The sequence below is a fragment of the Rana temporaria genome, chromosome 5 (genome assembly GCF_905171775.1).
Source record: "Rana temporaria chromosome 5, aRanTem1.1, whole genome shotgun sequence".
NCBI classification, from domain to species: Eukaryota; Metazoa; Chordata; class Amphibia; order Anura; family Ranidae; genus Rana; species Rana temporaria.
Genome location: NC_053493.1, coordinates 87,923,762 through 87,944,790, shown reverse-complemented (window position 1 = coordinate 87,944,790; position 21,029 = coordinate 87,923,762).

Sequence of the window (21,029 nt, the reverse complement as noted above, 5' to 3'; positions counted from 1 at the left end):
CCCTTTGCAGCAGGATTCCCCTGAGAGTGCCCCCTAGCATCAGGTGTCCCCATCACAATGCCCCTTTACATCAGGGTACCCATAAACGTGCCCCCTTACACCAGAGTCTCCATCAGCGTGCCCCCTTACATCAGGGTCTCCATCAGCGTGCCCCCTTACATCAGGTGTCCCCATCAGCGTGCTCCCTTACATCAGGTGTCCCCATCAGCGTGCCCCCTTACATCAGGTGTCCCCATCAGCGTACTCCCTTACATCAGGTGTCGCCATCAGCGTGCTCCCTTACATCAGGGTCTCCATCAGCGTACCCCCTTACATCAGGTGTCCCCATCAGCGTGCTCCCTTACATCAGGGTCTCCATCAGCGTACCCCCTTACATCAGGGTCTCCATCAGCGTGCTCCCTTACATCAGGTGTCCCCATCAGCATTCCCCCTTACATCAGGGTCCCCATCAGCATGCCCCCTTACACCAGGTGTCCCCATCACAATGCCCCTTTACATCAGGTTCCCCACCAGAGTGCCCCCCTTACACCAGGGTCTCCATCAGCTTGCCCCCTTACATCAGGTGTCCCCATCACAGTGCCCTTTATATAGATTGTCCCCATCATGTGCCTCCTTGCATAAAGTATCTTCATCAGACTGGCTCATGGACCAGTGGATGCACTCTGAGACCTGGGAGGGCACAACTAAAATCTGGTAGGTCACAGCCCACCCCAGCACCCCTGTAAATCTGGCCCTGGGATGAATGATTTAAATTGTGGAATGCCCCGCCCCAGTAGTATTGGCAAATCTCTTAAAAAATGTTTTAATAATTGCATTACTTTACGTATATCTGTAATAGTTTTCAATTTTATAGCATATTTTTTGCTGAATATGTGTTTTGCCTTTGAATAAAAAACGCTAGAAACAGGTTGATCATTTTCATTTATTTTTAAAAACATGTAGATCTGAGAAGCAGAGCTGGAAAATGGGCAGCATGTAAAGAGGTCACATAATCTTTTCCATAAGTACAATATGGCAAATTATGAAAAACTCAACCTCCAAAACAAAGAATTACTTGTCCTACCAGTTGGTAGGAATCTGAATACCACAATACATATCTCACTAAGGAAATATTGTAAACATTATAAATTCATTACATTTTTGATTTTCACAAAATGTGAGAATTGTTGTGTCTACAGGAATACCAGGAATTTATTATGGTTAAAGTACAAAAGGGGTAATCTGCAAACCAGAGAAATGGCTCAATGGTTTGACAGCTCTGCTAAATCTATATCTTTTTCTTCTCAAATGCAGAATATTAGAAACAGTAGGAATAATTTTCCTCTAGTGGAATGAGCTTTGGCTATGAATTAAGTACTCGATGTTTCAAATTAAAGTGCTCATTTTTCAAGATAAGCACAAGCATTTAAAAATGCTTAAGCATTATTTGTCTGCATGGAAACACTTTGAAATTCCACTCTTTGTGTTCCTAATACAATAACTGAGATATTCGAAGATCATTTTTCCGGTTTGATGGGACATGCCTTTTAATTAGACAGAATTTTTTACAGATATCAGAGAATTATATATTTATTTTTTCAAGGCAGTATTCCAGAATAATCAATATTGTGGTGATTTATAAGTTCACTGAACCACAAGTATAATTCATGAAAGGCTAATGCCTTGTACACACGATCGGAATTTCCGATGAAAAATGTTAGATGGACTTTTTTCATCGGAAATTCTGATTGTGTGTGGGCCCCATCGGTGTTTAGAAATAGAACATGTTTTATTTTTTTCCGATGTAAAAAAAACAATAGAAAATTCCTATTGTCTGTGTGGAACTCGGACGGAGAAAAAAACCCACGCATGCTCAGAATCAAGTCGACGCATACTCGGAAGCATTGAACTTAATTTTTCTCGGCTCGTCGTAGTGTTTTACGTCACCACGTTTTGGACGATCGGAATTTGGTCTGACAGTGTGTATGCAAGACAGCTTGAACGTAATTCTGACGGAAAATTCCATCGGATTTTATCCCATCGGAAATTACGATCGTGTGTACAGGGCATAAGTCTGCGGGTGGCCGCAATATCCGCCAGCCACCCGCGATCGCTTCTCAGAGAGGCAGAACAGGGATCTGCCAATGCTGCCTATCAATGCCCATTTGTGCGGTATATCAGTGCCGCCTATCAATGCCGCCTATCAGTGCCCATTGGTGCTGCATATTAGTGCCTCATCATCTAAAAAAAAACAAAAAACAGTGGTGATCAAATACCACCAAAGGAAAGCTCTATTTGTGGGAACGAAATGATAAAAAAAAATTTGGGTGCAGTGTTAAATGACCGCGTAATTGTCACTCAAATTGCGACAGTGCTGAAAGCTGAAAATTGGAAGGGGGGGAAGTATTGAAGTGGTTATGATTTTTTTACTGCTTGTTAAGAATATGTAAATCATTTACTGTCTATGGTGTGGGCACAGGTACACTTTAAAATATTCGGTTAAACACATTTCTTCACTACATTATTGTCATCCAGATATTATTAGATGGCGATTCGCCTTTTGCATGCCAGGAAATGTAATGGGTCTGCAGCAAATTGTGGTTCCATATTAGCATTATAGTGTCTGCTCTGCTCTGACTGCCATTAGCAATAGTTTACTGTTGTGGTGTATGATTGTGCAACTAATTACATTAAAGGCTGTGGTAGATGAAACCATAATTTAATGTTGGTCCTGCACTGAATAAACCCACAAAGTGAAATCTGAATTGTGATGATCAAAAAATAACAGGGCTCCATGGGACTTTGATTCAAAGTTTAGAATCCTGTTCAATTCACACTGCACCTCTGTCTGATTTATTGTATGTCTTAAATAAGAAAGTACTGAATAAATCACATTTAGAGGAACATATTAAGAAACTATAAGTAATGTCATATTGAAAAAACTCCCTGATTTAAAAAAAAAAAAAACACAATAGCTTCCCCTATTAAAGCTGAACTTGAGCTGTACCTTCAGGCTCCTCTACTGTACTACAATTCCAAACTCTGATTTTACTGCATGCTGTGAGATTCTCATAGTGTGCATTAGAAGCTGTGGGCCAAATCCACAAAAGGGATACGACGGCGTAATTGCTGTTACGCCGTCGTATCCCTGTTTCTAACTATGGAACTGATCCACAGAATCAGTTTTCCATAGTTAGGCAGAAGATCCGGCATGTGTAAGGGACTTACACTGCCGGATCTTAGGATGCAGTACCGCATCCGCAGCTGGGGGCATTTCGTGTCAAAATGCCGCCTTGGGTATGCAAATTAGCACTTACGGAGATCCACAAAGCTTTTCAGCTTCGTTTTTTCTCCGTAAGTTTTAGTTTGCATACGCAAAATTAGGGCTGCTTTTACATGGTGTAAAGTTAGTACACCATGTAAAAGCAGACCTTTCTGTCCAGCGACGCGATTTTTTTTAAATTTTGATTTTTTTTTTCCCGCCGTATCTTTTTTTTTTTTCGACGCAACTTTATTGACCCGTCGCAATCCACAAAGCTCGGCGTAACAAAATTTCGCGCTATGCACGTCGGGAAAATGACGTCACGAGCATGCGCAGTACGGCAGGCGCGGGAGCGCGCCTAATTTAAATGGGAATCGCCCCCATTTGAATAGGAACGCCTTGCGACGGCGGAATTTAAGTTACACAGCCCAAAATTTCTAGGTAAGTGCTTTGTGGATCGGGCACTTAGGTAGAAATTTTAAGGCAGTGTAACTTAAATGGAAAAAATTAAGTTAGGCACGATCTTTGTGGATTTGGCCCTGTGTCACCAAGGGTGTTCAGGTGTAGTCTGCCTAGGAATGCCGCTTCTCCAGACTTTCGCTCATCAATGTGTTTTGATATTTGTACAACTCTTTCCATGAGCCAGCCCACTGCTTTAATCAGAAGAGAAGTACAGAGGCAGGGTGCTGTGATGTTTTTAGGAAGCTCTGTACAACATCCTGCTAAACCCCTCCCACTAGCCATGAGCTGTCTGCATTGCATAGAAAAGCACAGAAACTCAAATATGTTAAAAAGAAAAAAAGTGTATGTAATGAAAAAAGGGAGGTTTTGTTTGAAAATGTCATTGACACATTGATGAGGGGGGAAGGAGGAAACAGGCAAGACAACGTTTAGATTAAACTTTAGCGTTAAGCAATAATCACTATTTATTTCAACTTTAATAGCACTAATTCACCTATGAGTGTAGAAGTTTAATTCCTTACTGACTAAACCAACTGCTACATCTTGGAGAACACATAAACCAACTAAACTCACTAAACCAACTGCTACATCTTGGAGAACTTCAAGGATGTTTAAAAGCACTACTTCATTACTTCTGCCTTACTTCCTGGACAGACTTTAGGTCATGAAACAGGAAGGAGTTGCCCATCTGATCTCATTAGCACACACTCTGCATCATCTACCCTCAGCTGGGCAACTCCTTCCTGTGTCATGACTTAAAGTTTGTTCAGAAAGTAGGGCAGAAGTAATGGAGCAGGGTTGTTAAATATCCACAAAGAGAGTAAGCTAAGCGTGAGTAGAATACATGAAAAGCTCTTTTATTTTTGCAAAAATAGTACATTAATGCTATATTGGTACATAGGGGAACTGAAATAATAAAATAAAAAAAAGGTGAACAAAGATGAAATTAGCATTTAAGCAATGCTGTGTTTTCAAGCAGGTGCAGTTAGCTAGTCTGCCACTTGGTGGCTCTGTTCCAAATAATGTGGTAATAGGGAATTATGCAATTGGGTGTTAAATCCCCTTTTATTTCCAATAGTTTTTATTGAAAGAAAAAGAATATTACAACAATACAGAAGCATCGCCACAGATTATGAAAGCGTTAACAAACACCTGAAAGGTCTCCATCATAATACATAACAGTTAGATCCCCTTTTAGACAAAACCTTCCTGTAGTGATGTAATGGGTTGAGTTAGTGGCCATATAAATGCCAGGAGGGGAGGAACCTTACAAGACAGGGCATCGGAGTCAAACACTCCAGAAGCCACGTGATATAGTCAGCTACTGCCAAGAGCCCTTAACAGGGCTGAAGCCCCAGGTGAGGTAGTGCAAAACACCCAAAAGGACCAGCTGTTGTTGCCTTGACTCTTGTACAGTCTGCTGTGGACTGTAAGCGGTATGCAAAAGGCCTTTCAGGGTTGGACAAATTTCTTTCCTCATTGACATTTTGGAATGAACTCCCAGCAGCCCCTACAGATCCTGCCCCTGTTGCTCCAAAGCCTCCAATCAGGTAATGTCTCCTGTTCCTAAAAATGAACTTTTTCTTTGGGACGATTCCCCATGCCAGTCATGTAGCCCTCCCTTCATTTTCTTTCCTCTGGGTCTGACTTGTTGTTTAATTATTTCATGTGCAAATAATTGGGTATTTCTGTAACATCTCTGATGTTAACTATGCAGAACGAGCGCCGCAGTATCTCATCCAGCCAGCTGCGCTCCGTTCTACAAGACGTCGGCGTCACTTCCTGTGCGCGGGCGTCTGCGTTCCAAGCTGGAACGCGGAAGTGCGACAAGCGCTCCTTTTCGATTTCCCCGCGAAATCGCGGCTATTTAAATCCCCAGAGATGACGGCAGGGTGTTCCGTTATTTTGTCGGATACCTGCCGTCACCTGGGAACACACTGCCTGCACCCTGAACCTCAGGATCTTCCACAGTCCTCCTCATCCCTGCTGCTTTCAACCCCTGGACAACAGAGACCTCTGAACACTTGAGCTTGTCTGATACTGACCCATACAGCCTCCACTTCCAGAGACAGCCTCATTACAACCAGGAACCCGCTCCACATGGACTACAAACCCCAGCAGAACCGCAAGTATCTTTGTTCCTGATACTAGATATCTGTCTGCATATTTACTAGATACATTGTCGGCTGCAGTAGCTTCTGGTTACCTTATCTGCCATCAGACTGTATGGGACTGTGCCTATATCTAAGTTAACTCTATGAATGTGAAGTAACATTATAGATTACCAATCACCGCAGAAGGTATCATATAGTACTCATCAATTGCTTATCATCATCATTAATTATTTTCACATGAGTGATCCCTATAGTTTGTGAGACTTCTCATTATTGTCTCTACTCTTTAGCTTATGAGTTAATAAGCTAATATTCATGTTGGTTTCGGTTTGAGGATATGATGATTTAACCCCGAACTTTCTGATCACATAGAGAGTAGCTGGTGGTTAGACCTGACAAGCCTCTGCATCTGCGATCCAACACAAGTAACTAGATCTTCACCGCAGTGTCATTAAATACCTTACAATTTCAAGTAAAACTGGAATTTGCTTTTCACGTGATTGGATGATTACATTGGATATTGACACAATTTGTTGAGTAAGGAGTCTAAGTTTCTATAGTAAATCAACCTCACTGTCGCAATATTTTAAACAAGGTTTGGACCAGTAAAATGAGAAAGTTATTTATGTAAAAAAGTGCTTCTACCAAAGGGATGTTGCTTTGGGCTCCAAAAGTTGTGTGTCTACAAGCTCCAATGATGGAAATAAGGTTCGGGATCCATACCTATTACATTTATATTGTATCTGTACAGTATTTGTATATGACATTTCTTGTGGGTGAGGGTTTAAAGCATAATTCCAGTTTTACTATCAAGACAACCAACAAAAAAATGGTTCATCCCTGAGTGCATGGGTGTTTTTTCTCTCCACACTAACTGCATGTGACATAGTTCATAAGGTTTATGCATATGGTGTAGACGAGAAAAGGTAAATTATAGGGAAATGGTAAATGGGCTTTCCATGTTTATTGTTTGCAGAACAATATAGACCAGTGAACCTTGGCACCCCAGATGTTTTGGAACTACATTTGCCATGATGCTCAACTACACTGTAGAGTGCATGAGCATCATGGCAAATGTAGTTCCAAAACATCTGGGGTGCCAAGGTTCACCATCACTGATAGACAGTTATTAGAAATGGCACTTTGACACTGGATTGTCACACATGTCACTGTCCACTGCATTTCCTTTTGTCACTAAGAAGGGTGGGAGAGACTAAAGCTAGACTTCCAGACTTTAATAAAATATCCTCCAGGAACAAGATCTAAATTAAATGTGTTCATCTTTTTTTAATATGCTGTTATGGGGTGACAACTGTTAGACAGTTGCTCTTCTGCACTGTCACCCTGTCACAGGACCTCCAGATGAAGACTACAAGCAGGTTTTAGCCCATCCTTGTTGGTATTAGGAAGCAGGTCTAGAGCAATAATGTGTATTTGGCACTGGAATGCACGTGAAACAGAAACAGCTGAAAAAGGCAAACGGTGAGATGTAAAGAGGTGAAAACAATATTTTTCAAAAAAAGAAACACACAAAAAGGGCGATTGTTTATGACACACAATGCTTATGAAAATGAAATTACATTCGTTTAAGGTTTAGATCTACCTTATTTCGTTTAAGGTTTAGATCTACCTTATTTCAGTATATAAGTGTGAAGAAGCATGTGACTCACTAACTTTTCTTTTTATGTGATGTATTGTATTGACTAAAGGGTTACAATTTAGATGTGTAACCTGGGCACAGGATCTCTTTAAAGAATAAGTCCAGTTGCAAAGCCAAAAAATCATGTAGCACTACCCCCAATAAGCTGCTGGTTTAGATTTGGCCCTGCATGTTACCTCGCTATTCGTTGTCTAGGGGATGAGAGTCTATAGAAACCTCAATGTCCACACAAGTTGTAAATCCTTTCTGGTTAAGCTTTATTTCGCAAAAACTTGTACAGGTAGAGGGTTGGAGGGTCTCCTACAGGTTCAGGCACTCGATGCAGATCACTGGGGAACTTTTAAACTTCAAAAAGAGTCACGCTCACCACTTTCCTTTGAGTGGGTACTGTTCACCCGGATAGGCCCCTCTCACTGGCCTAGCAACCGGGATGATGCATGGACAAAAGGAAGAAAAAGAACAACAGTCTCTGCCACAGACTTTAGTGCAATAAAGACAAACTGTTCAATAATCCTCTGCCACAGGATCTAGTACAATGAGTGGGCCCCAGTCAGGACAACTGGGCCTACGTGGCAAGAATGCAGCCTCGGGCCAATGTGGCCCCACGGCTGAAATCAACCATCACAAACCCCGAGCCAGGAGGGCCACGAGGCAAAAAGCCCCTAAAGATGAAGTCTGCCCCCTTAAGTACCCATGCCCAGCGGGGAGACCACTCCCACTGGGCTGTTCCCGGGGAAAAGCACCCAAAACACTCTGGCCTGTTTGTATTCCAAAAATTGAACTGGGGTGGTATTGCCACCTACAGGCAACAGTGGGAAGTCCTCCAAACACAGCTATAGCCGGAACAGAGGCCGTTTTAGCCATAATTATATCAAAGTCTGAGCCAACTACCAGCTCAGGCATATACTAAATTTAACATAGCGCCTGGTTATCAGGATCAGGGCGCTACAATAAGTACAACCACTTTCAGCTCACTGTACTCACCTTCTGCCACTAAATGCTGGTCATGAAAGTTATATGGCTTTCCACAAAGAAAAAAGAAAATGTTGCATACACCTTGTTCACAGTTGTGCCCTTCAGCCTCATAGGCTTGATTTCCACCCCTCCTATTAACTTACAGAAATATTTGGAGATTATATATAGATTTAAATGGACCACATAATGGCTTAGTGGTTAGCACCCTGGTTCAAATTCTAATCAGGACACTACCTGCATGGGGTTTGCATATTATCTCTGTGCTTGCATGAGTTTCCTCTGACACTCCAAAGACATGCTGGTAGGTTAATTGGCTCATTTTTTAATTGACCCTAGCACAGTGATGGCGTTGAGCACCATGGGAAATGTAGTTCCAAAACATCTTGGGTGCCAAGGTTCGCCAAAACTCTGCCCTAGCATGTATGCGAGATAGGGACCTTAGATTAAAAGCTCTTTGAGGGCAGGGACGGATGTGAATGTACAATATCTGCACAGTGCTATAAACATTGTCTGCATTATATAAATACTTGTAATAAATATATGATCGTATATAGTAAGATAGATAGTGGAAATATTATTATCAATTATTTTATATTAACAATTAAAATAGATTAGCTAATCACAATCAAGATAATATGATGAATGTGTGCAGTCATTCTATAATGGCCGATCTTCCATTTAGCTCTATGAACGGATAACATCTGCAGTAAATAAACCCTTCAAACATGTAATGACTTCCAGTATTTGACAGCAGCATGTTCATTTAGAAGTGGCTGAAAATAGTTCCTGGGTAGGATTGCACAATAGAGCTCAAGCCACTATTAGAGTTGGGTAAACCTTGGAGGTGTGAAGCTGTTATCCTCATACCTCCTGAGGAAATTAATCATTAAGTAGTTTAAATACACACTGTGACAACATGAATAGCCACACAGAACCTGTGATTTAATACCGTGTTTCATCAAAGAAGAATTGCCATGTTGTTGTATTAAACTAAAAGAAATTACTGTGATTTCTATACCCCTGTTTTTGACCAGACCAAACAGAGCAATTTTGTTTTAAAGTGTTTCCCAATGTCTGTCCTTCTAGGTAACACTCCATTCTTATACTAGTTTTTTTTTATTTATATATATATATATATATATATATATATATATATATACACACACACACACACACACACATACATACATACATACATACATACATACACACACACACATACATACATACACACACCTTTGATGATCATTTATTTAGATACATCCAGTACTGGATTAACAATCAATTACTGTATTTATTGGCGTATAACACTCACTTTTTTACCCTGAAAATAGAGGGTGAACTGTTCCTGCGTGTTATACGCAGGGGACTGTGGAAAGTTGTTTTCCTGAAACTTCCCTCTTAAAGTTAGGGTACGTGTTATATGCCTGTGTGTGTTATACGCCGATAAATACGGTAGTTACAGTGGAGCCTTTAGGTTGCAGAGTCAGACTTTTTTTCATACTGTATATTAAATTGTGTGAATATTTATTTCAGTTATCAAATCTCATGATAAGCACTTGGGTAATAGATTTGTTAATTTCCAGCCCCATGCTAAAGTTCCCAAAGAAACACATAGACTGCACAACATGAATTAAAATGGCCACAACAGCCCTTTATGTAACCACAAAAACAATTAACAGCTTAACCAAATATAAACATACCAATAAATAACATAACCAATGTTGGTTACAAGAATAGATCGTTGGTGTCGGCTAGCTAAATAGGCTTGACAAAAATCCACACTCATCCTCAGCTGCTCAAGGACAGCAACATAATTGACTATTAAAGCGGGGTTCCGTACCTGTAGGATTTTTCCATGTTTTTATGATTGTATTGTTCAGTGTTTAGATATCCTGCCTGCTTTGTTTAATGTTCCGCTCCTGTCTTATGGTGGTAGCCCGCCCTCTGTTCCTTTTATAGTGCATTACCCTTTTTTCTTTGTGATTGTATGGATTGTTGCTCTGTTCTTTGACTTTTGAAAATACAATTCTTTGAAAGTAAAGTTGGTTTCCGGACATAAAATATATATTTTTTGTAATCTCAAAAATACTTTTAGACATGTGCGTTTCCGTTCGTAACAAATGGATTTTCATACGAATTTGTTAGTATTCGTACATTCGGATCAATTTGAACATCCGAATAGCTGAAAATACTAAAACATGAAAATTACGGAATTACGAATAAGCAAAATAACGAACAAGCGAAAATACGAACGTACGATTGGACAAACTTACTAACATACGAAACACCGAAACAGCAAAAGAACGAAAATGACATCTATAACGAACGATTTGCATATGCATTTGGTTTATGCATATGGCGTAGACTAGAAAAGGTAAATTATAGGGAAAGGGAGCTTGTTTATAATGGTAAATGGGCTTTCCATGTTTATTTTTTGCAGAACAATATAGACAGTTTTTAGAAATTGCACTTTGACACTGGATTGTCACACATGTCACTATCCACTGCATTTTCTTTTTTTATCACTAAAAAGGGTGGGAGAGACTAAAGCTAGACTTCCAGACTTTAATAAAATATCCTCTAGGAACAAGAAGATCTAAATTAAATAATAAAATCTCATAAAATGTTAATGTAAATGCATTTCAAGCTGAGTGTTCATCTTTTTTTAATATGCTGTTATTGGGTAACAACTGTCTGACAGTTGCTCTTCTGCACTGTCACCCTGTCACAGGACCTCCAAATGAAGACTACAAACAGTTGTGCCAATGCACATTTGGCAGGTATGGCCCATCCTTGTTGGTATTAGAAAGCAGGTCTAGCGCAATGATGTGTATTTGGCACTGGAATGCACGTGAAACAGAAATAGCTGAAAAAGACAAACAGTGAGATGCAAAATAGATGTAAATAGGTGAAAACAATATTTTGCAACAAAAGAAACACACAAAAAGGGCGATTGTTTATGACACACAATGCTTACGAAAATGAAATGACATTCGTTTAAGGTTTAGATCTACCTTATTTCCTACAATTTCATTATCTCAACATTAGAAGTGTCCACAACTACCATTTTGTTTTTGCATCTACTTTTCATAGTCTTTTGCAACAAAAACAATACTAACAATATATAAAATGAATAATGATATTTAGCTTTACAATTTCAATAGAAGTATGGGATTTAAAAATAATAAACATTCATACTCACCTAGGTGTAGGCTATCATCCTCTACACCAAAAACTGAGTGATCAAAGCCTGCTGATGTCTCGGGTTTGCACTGAGCACTGAGCGGTGACTATCAGTCACCTCTCTGTACTCTGCCCCTCCAGTGCTCACTGGAGTGCCGGACTGTAGAGAGGGTGGGAATGGCTGGCTCAGTCTCCCAACGGTATGCTCAGAGGCTAGCCAAACTGCCGCTTAGGCATGTGGGTGGATCTCTACATTATTAGATCCACTCTGTGATGTCGCTGACAGTGAGCTTTGCCTTCTGTCAGGTGAATCTAGATCACAGAAGTGCAGAACTAAGTTAACCTCTGTGACCCACAGGAGAAGTATGACCAAAAGAGCTTTGGCAATACTTCTCCTTTAATTTCTTAAGCTGCTAAACATTGCTGGTCTAGAATTAATTTCTCTAATACATTGATGGCGAATCTTGGCACCCCAGATGTTTTGGAACTACATTTCCCATGATGCTCAACTATACTGCAGAGTGCATGAGCATCATGGCAAATGTAGTTCCAAATCATCTGGGGCACCAAGGTTCGCCATCACTGCTGTAATATATCCTGAATCCAATTTCTGGATCATCACAGGGTGCTATACCAGCAAGTCAAAGTTTCACTACCTAGGTGAGTCATCATAGGGTTTTTCCATTTTAATCAATAAAAAAACTTAATGGGGCAGATCCACATACATCTGCATGGGCGCAGCATATGTGAGATACGCTACGCCGCTGTAACTTACTTTTCTATTCTTTGAATCCTGAAAGAATTTGCGCCGCAAGTTACGGCGGCGTAGGGTATCTCTCGCGGTGTAAGGGCGCGGAATTCAAATGCAGCGAGTAGGGGGCGTGTTTCATTTAAATGAAGAGCGTCCCTGCGCCGAACGAACTGCGCATGCCCTGTCCGTCAAAGCTCCCAGGGTGCATTGCTCCAAATGACGTCGCAAGGACGTCATTGTTTTCGACGTGAACGTAAATGGCGTCCAGCCCCCTTTCACGGACGACTTACACAAACGACGTAAAACATTTTTAAAATTATACGCGGGAACGACGGCCATACTTAACATTGAGTACGCCACCAGATAGCAGCTTTAACTATACGCCGGAAAAAGCCGAACGGAAACAACGTAAAAGAATGCGACGGCCGCTCGTACGTTCGTGGATCGTCGGAAATAGCTAATTTGCATACTCGACGCGGATTGCGACGGGAACGCCACCTAGCGGACGTCGAAAAATTGCATCTAAGATCCGAAGGCGTACGAAGATGTATGCCTGTCGGATCTAACACAGATGCTGTCGTATCTTGTTTTGAGGATTCAAAACAAAGATACGACGCAGGAATTTTGAAATTACGCCGGCGTATCAATGGATACGCCGGCGTACTTTCTTTGTGGATCTACCCCAATGTCTGTAAATGTCTGCTTCTGTTAAGAAATATTTATATTTACAAACTACAGTTCATTTAAAGGGGGATAATCCTAAAATCAATTTAGCATACTTAACCAAGATAATAATATATAGTTTAGGCTTGTGTCCCTGAGTAGAGATACATCACAATACAAACATTGATTTAAACAGGACCTGCAGTCATTAACGCATGATGAGCATTATATAACTACCTGCTCCCAAATCAGACCTGCAATCACACAATCTGGCAGAGGAAAGAATATAAAAAAAGTTATGGAATCGAATAACAAGAGCAGCAATGCAAAAAGCAAAAGATGATACAGGAAGATGTGAAAAGGTGTGTCATGAAAATTATGTACTTTAGGAAAACAAACCTTTCACCATGCCCACAAATCACCATATTACACTTGAGTACAGTTGGGTGCAACACAAAGGCATTGATTTACCAAAGACAAATAGACTTTTCACTTTGCAAATACATTTTCCCTTAGCTTTTCCAAGCAGGGTGCCTGGGCACCTGGGGTGGCTTCAGGTTTCTTCAGGGGTGCCTTGGCAAAATGTCTAAACGTTTCCCAATTCTGTATACATGCCAGTGGGTGGATAAAACCTGCCTTTTAGTTACACAAAGCCACGCATTTCTTTCAATAGATTATTCAGAAAGAAGGAAGAGAATAAAAAAAAAAATTGGTTTATAACGACTTACATTGTACTAATAAATTCACAGCAGGGGTAAAATATCTAAAAAACGAATAGCAAATGAAGAATCTTATAAGCCTTCGGATATGAGCTGAGGAACAGGAAAACAATAGGAAAAAAGTGGGGAATATGGGAATCCCACCTAATAAAGAATAGTGCAGAATAGGAACAGGGAAACCAGACAACAATTCTAGAGATATAAAGGGGGGGGGCTACCGCCACCTCCCGACACCCCAAGAGGAATCACGCTCTGTCAAGGGGCGGGGGCACCGCTACCTGACCTTTGGTTACTAATTACAAACTAGTGCAATATCCAAAACCATATAACGTAATAAACAGTGGAAGGCACAACAATATGGTGTATCCATTGAACTGTGGGGTACAAATATATACAGCCTCAGAAACGACTAACATTTGAACTGGGGCACACATGGAAACTATTGCTCATAGTAATACTGGGTATACATAAAAGGTGAGTGGCACCTTCAAAATGGTAGGAGAGGAAAAGGGTCAATACAGGAAACCCATCCTTCAAGAATCTGTATGTTTCCATATTGGAGATCTAGGGAGACCAAAGCACATAGGCACCCTCTAAATATCAGTATTGAAGGAGAAGAAACCATTGTGTCCTTATATGAAAATCCCTAGGTCAAGAAAGCTGGCCTAGGGGTACAAGAGGACAGTGGAAAGGTAGGAGGAGAGAGGAAAGTACGGCCAAGAGAACAGAAGAGAAAGTATAGTGACCGAAAGAGACTCGCCCCACACGTGGAGCATGGAGAAATTAAGTATTGGGCTTCAGCCGAGTATATTGGGTCCATGGTTCCCAGGTGGCCTCAAATTTTACAGTAGTGTCCAGTAAGGTGCTTGCCATTTTCAGGAGACCTTCCTTTTAACCAAGGTAAAGGAGACATGAGACTGTTTTCAGGCTCTAGCAATTGTAAAATTTTGTCCCAAGAAAAATAAACATAATAAGGTGTCGCACCCAAAGCCACAGGTTTCATGGCACGCCATTACAACCTTCTAGTCATTGGTATCAAAATTACCTATAATGTCACTGGTTTTTAAGTAGGATGTCAGCGCCTGCACAGAATCCTTGTTTGTCCCTCCCCTGCCCCGCTCTGTGAGCACTGAGGTCACATTAGCTGAGCGAGGGAGAGAAAATGAAGGAGAAAATAAACATTGGAATACTAGTCAGTACCAGTGTGCAAAGGTGTGTTTGATCTGGAAGAACAAATTACCTCTAATGTGGAGTGTCCTACTAGTGTGTGGATTGTTCTGCATTCTGTAACACTATTTGTTTCGTTTTTTACATTTTAGAATGGGGTGCCCTGTGCAAAATTTTAAAGGGCGCTTTGACTGAAAAAAAGGTTGAGAAATACTGGCTTAGTAAATGTGTTAGGAAAAGAATACCTAATAATATGCAATTTTTTTTTAAAGTGTCATTTTGCATACACATGATTGGATGATGGAAGTCATAAAAGATTCAGCTTATTCACTATGCTAATGCCACGTACACACGATCACTTTTTGTGATGAAAAAAAATGTCATTTTTTATCATGAAAAAAAATGACATTTTTCCAACTTCATCATTAAAAATTATGTTGCCCACACACCATCGTTTTTGAAAAATGATGAACAAAGTGACGGCACTCTAAAGGGGAAGTTCTATTCGCCTTGAGGCTGCTTTTAGCTGGTTACTTGTTAGTAAAAGACGATTCGCGCTTTTTTTGTCTGTTACAGCGTGATGAATGTGCTTACTCCATTATGAATGGTAGTTTTACCTCCCGTCTCAAAACTTGCTTCTGGGCATGTGCGGGTTTAAAACGTAATTTTTGCCCACACACGATAATTTTTTATGACACAAAAAATGACATTTAAAAAAAATGACATAAAAAATTCAAGCATGTTCGAATTTTTTTTTCGTCATTTTTCAGAAGACATAAAATGACATTTTGCCCACACACGATCATTTTAAATGACATTTTTAAAAATTTCATTTTATTTCATCACAAAAAGTGATCATGTGTACAGGGCATAAGTGTTAATTCCCTTACAAAATTCCCTTAGTAAATCAACCCCAGTGTCCCCTGGTCATAACGCAGTCCGCTAGGTCAAACTATACACCATACCCACTCTTTTGAATAGCCAATCAATGAGCAAGGAGGTGACCAAACTGTGTTGCTTTTAGGGCTGCAACTAACGATTATTTTCATAAAATTATTCTTCAAATTATTGTTTCGATTAATCGGATAACAGCCTTAAAAAAAGAAAAATTTGCATTTATTTATTTTTTGGGACAATTTGTTGTTGGGCAGATTACAAAACACAAATTGCTGCAAAAACACATTACATGCTTTTCTGCAGCTTCTCCATTGAAGTATATTGAACCAACCGTTTTGCGTTAAAAAGTCCTTGCCCTTTCCAAATACGCAGCAGCTGAAAAAAATCATGGATGTGAACGTGTCCCATAGGAAAACATGTAAATGAACTGTAGTGTGTTTCTGCAAAAAACAGAGATGTGACCCCGGCCTGAGATGTTTAGTAACATAATGGGGGTTAAAAAAAACAAAAATAAGTACAAAAAGAGCAAATAATCGCTACTGTAAGGGGTTCATTTTTTTACTGTGGGACAGTGAAAGTAATATTTACAGTAGCAATTTGCTTTTTTGTACTATTAAGGGCTAATTTTATTTTTTTTAACCCCATTATGTTACTGGCCGATTAATCGATTATGAAAATTGTAATCGATTAATTTCATAATCGATTAGTTGTCGATTAATCGATTAGTTGTTTCGGCCCTAGTTGCTTTACTGCTATAAAGGAAAGGTAGGTTACTAACCTGGCTCTGATGTACATCTCAGAACTGGATGGGTGAAAATTCAAATCTTTGGCAGGAAAAACAGCATCTATGCATTTATTTCAGCAGTGTAATTAGCTTACAGTGGGACTTTAAATGGAAAACTACTTGCTTCCAGATTTTCAAACAGATTAAAATACTGGAATATTGTCTTGAAACCAGGGTTTCTGAAACCGGATAATTGAATCGCAATAATTAGCGTATATTTACAGCCAAAGACGAAAACATAGAAAAGAAGATGAAAATATTTATAATAATCAACTAATTGAAGATCAGAAAGAACTTTAAAACAAAAAAATTTAATGTAAATATTGGAAGGTCTGCTTTTTTCTACCATATACTTTCTTCGCAATTTTAAATGGTATGTCAAAAATAATTTAATTTTAGTGTTTTCTTTCTGTGGAATGTTCAACAGAGGAATTCCAGAATATCCCCAGAACCACAGGAAATTTGTGGAGCATTTCTCACAAGATCAAAGGGTTTGCCTATTCCTAGATGAGAGTTCCTAAAGAACTAGGAGGTATAATGATAGCTGAAGTTCACATGAAATCGAAGGAAAGTTCAGTGATGCATACCTCTATCACCCTTGGGTATCCGGCGATTGAAGTCGGTGCTCCAGTGTACCTTATACATTAAATGACATTGAGCTGGCCCAATCAAATTAATTGAACAAAATTTCATAGGAATTTGAAACGTGGCCAAGTTAAATGTATGGATTGGTTTCTTTCTACTCTTCACATCCCCATCATTCCTAGCAACCTTTTTAATGTCTACTATGACAAATGAATCTCAGTAAGAAACATGCTCCAGACATCTCCGCAGAAAAATTCCTTCAGCAAGAAAAAAAACGTTATCTACACATTTGCTGTCAGGAAGTAAGACAAGCCAATCATTTGCAACTACAAAAATGTAATGTGCAATCAACCCATGTATAGGGATAATTAGACTAGGAAATACAGACATTGACATAGCTGGATAAATATTTTACAAAATGCAAGTGTCAATTGTCACAAATAAATATACAGAACTAATCAAGGAATCATTGAAAGTATTAAAAAGACAGCAAGCAGTCATAACTGTAGATACCATTCATTTGTAATTTTTTAAGCGGCGTACACACGACCGTTTTTCATGACGTGAAAAATATTTTTTTTTAAAATGGTCATTAAAAACGATCGTGTGTGGGCTCCAGAGCATTTTTTGCGACGTGAAAAATGGTCATTAAAAATGTAGAACATGCTCCAATTTATTAACGTCGTGAAAAACGGTCGTGTGTAGGCTTTAACGACATGAAAAAAAAATGCGCATGCTCAGAAGCAAGTTATGAGACAGGAGTGCTCGTTCTGGTAAAACTAGCGTTTGTAATGGAGATAGCACATTCGTCACGCTGTAACAGACTGAAAAGCACGAAGACTGAAAAGCGCGAATCGCCTCTCACTAAACTTTTACTAACACAAAATCAGCAAAAGCCGCCCAAAGGGTGGCGCCATCCGAATGGAACATCCCCTTTATAGTGCCGTCATACGTGTTGTACGTCACCGCGCTTTGCTCGAGCATTTTTTTTTCACAATCGTATGTATGTAGGCATGACAAGAAACACTAGGACATTAAAAATGGTCGTGTGTATGCGGCTTAATAGTTTCTAATAATTTTATTGACAAAAGGGGATGACATATTTTTCAAGTTGTGTCTTCAACATAAATACACTATACAGTAAAACCTTGGATTGCGAGCATAATTTGTTCCAGAAGCATGCTTGTAATCCAGAGCACTTGTATATCAAAGCAAATTTCCCCATAAGAAATAATGGAAACGCAAATGATTCGTTCCACAACCATTTAATCATAGGTCCTTCAGTTTATAGTCCAAAAAATATATATTTATACAGAATATTATTTTTACATACTGTCATTAGTCAGTGTCCCTCATCACCACCACACCGGGCATGCGGTGACACTGTACTGCTCTGTTGATAGCATGTGAAACATTTTATATTTAATTTCTTAAATTTTACAACAAAAAAAAATGTACAAAAAAAATTACAACGTAACCACTTCAGCCCCGGACCATTTGACTGACCAAAGACCAGAGCATTTTTTGCGATTCGGCACTGGGTTGCTTTAACTGACAATTGCGCTGTCGTGCTATGTGTCTCCTAAACAAAATTGATGTCCTTTTTTTCCCCCACAAATAGAGTTTTCTTTTGGTGGTATTGAATCACCTCTGCGTTTTTTATTTTGTGCGCTATAAACAAAAATAGAGCGACAATTTTGAAAAAAATTCAATATTTTTTGCTATAATAAATACCCCTAAAAAATATATAAATTTAGGTTTAGGCCAATACGTATTCTTCTACATATTTTTGGTAAAAAAAACAAAAAAAAAACGCAATAAGCGTTTATTGATTGGTTTACGCAAAAGTTATAGGGCTAGATTCAGATAGCCGCCGTAACTTTGTGCGGGCGTAGCGTATCTCAGATATGCTATGCCGCCATAACTTAGTGAGGCAGGGGCCGGATTCACAAAGAACCTGCGCCCTAAGTTACGGCGGCGTAACGTAAATCTGCCGGTGTAAGCGCGCCAAATTCAAATTTTGAAGAGGTGGGCGTATTTTATGTAAATAAAACATTACCCCACGTAAATGACGTCTCTAACGAACGGCGCATGGGCCGTCCATGAACGTATCCCAGTGCGCCTGCTTCTGATCACGTCGCAAATAGTCAATGCTTTTAACGTGAATGTAATTTGCGCAAAGCCCTATTTGCGAACGACTTATGCAAGCGATGCAAAATTCGACGCTGTCCCGACGTCCATACTTAACATTGGATACGCCTCATATAGCAGGAGTAACCTTACGCCGGAAAAAAGCCGTACATAAAAAAATCTGCCGGGCGCACGTACGTTTCTGAATCGGCGTATCTTGCTCATTTGCATATTCAATGCCGAAATCAACGGAAGTGCCACCTAGCGGCCAGCGTAAATATGCACCCTAAGATACGACGGCGTAGGAGACTTACGCTGCTCGTATCTTAGCCTAATTTAAGCGTATCTAGTTTCCAGAATACGCTTAAATTTACAACGGCGTAGATTCAGAGTTGCGACGGCGTATCTACTGATACACTGGCGTAACTCTCTCTGAATCTAGCCCATAGTGTCTAAAACAAAATATAATCATGTATATATTGTGAGTCGGTCCTTAAGTGCTTAAAAAACTCGTCAGGGCTCTTATTAAATACCTTGGACAGTCTACTTTCCAAAATGGGGTCATTGGGGGGGGGGGGGGGGGGGGGAATTAGTACTGGCCTTGCATTTTATTGCTTTTAAGAACCTAGATGGGGCCATCAGTACACCCAGATTGATTTTCAAATATATATTTCCAACAGCCTAAAAAATATACACTGATTTGAGTTATTTTTACCAAAGAAGTGTAGCATAATACAATTTGGCCTAAATTTATGAAGAAAGATTATATATTTGCCAAATTTTATAACAGAAATAAAGAAAAAACACTTTTTTCCCAAAATGTTGGTTCTTTTTTTTATTTATTTAGCAAGAAATAAAAAATAGATACTGCCAAAAGGAAAGCTCTATCTATCTCAAGAAATGATAGACAATTTAATTTGGATACAATTTGGATACCGTGTTGCAAGACTGAGGAATTGTCATTCAAAGTGTGACAGTACTAAAATCTGAATATTGGCCTTGGCAGAAAATGGGTGAAAGTGTTGGGGGTATTGAAGTGGTTAAAATATGTCTCAGCCATATCCTGCACCTACTTTGCATGCAGAACAAAATTTTACAGCGCACACATACACAAAATACATTTAACTCTTCCAAGGCTATTTAAAACACCTGAACATTTGAAAAAAAATATGGGGATTTAGGGCCAGATTCACATAGACTAGCAGCGGCATAACGTATCATAGATACGTTACACCGCCGCAAGTTTTCATCGCAAGTGCCTGATTCACAAAGCACTTGCAATGAAAACCTACGCTGGCGGCCTCCGGCGTAAGCCCACGTAATTTAAATGGGCCTGTGCCATTTAAATTAGGTGCGCTCCGGCGCCAGACCTACTGCGCATGCTCCGTTTTGAAATTCCTGCCGTGCTTTGCTCGAAGTGATGTCATTTTTTCGAACGGCGGCGTGCGTAGCGTACTTCCGTATTCCCGGACGTCTTACGCAAACGACGTGAATTTTTAAATTTTGACGCGGGAACGACGGCCATACTTTATACAGCACATACGTGTGCTGAGTAAAGTTAGGGCACCCAAAACGACGACTAACTTTGCGACGGGAAACTAGACTAGCAGCGACGTAGCGAACGCGAAAAACCGTTGTGGATCGCCGTAACTCCTAATTTGCATACCCGACGCTGGTTTACGACGCGAACTCCCC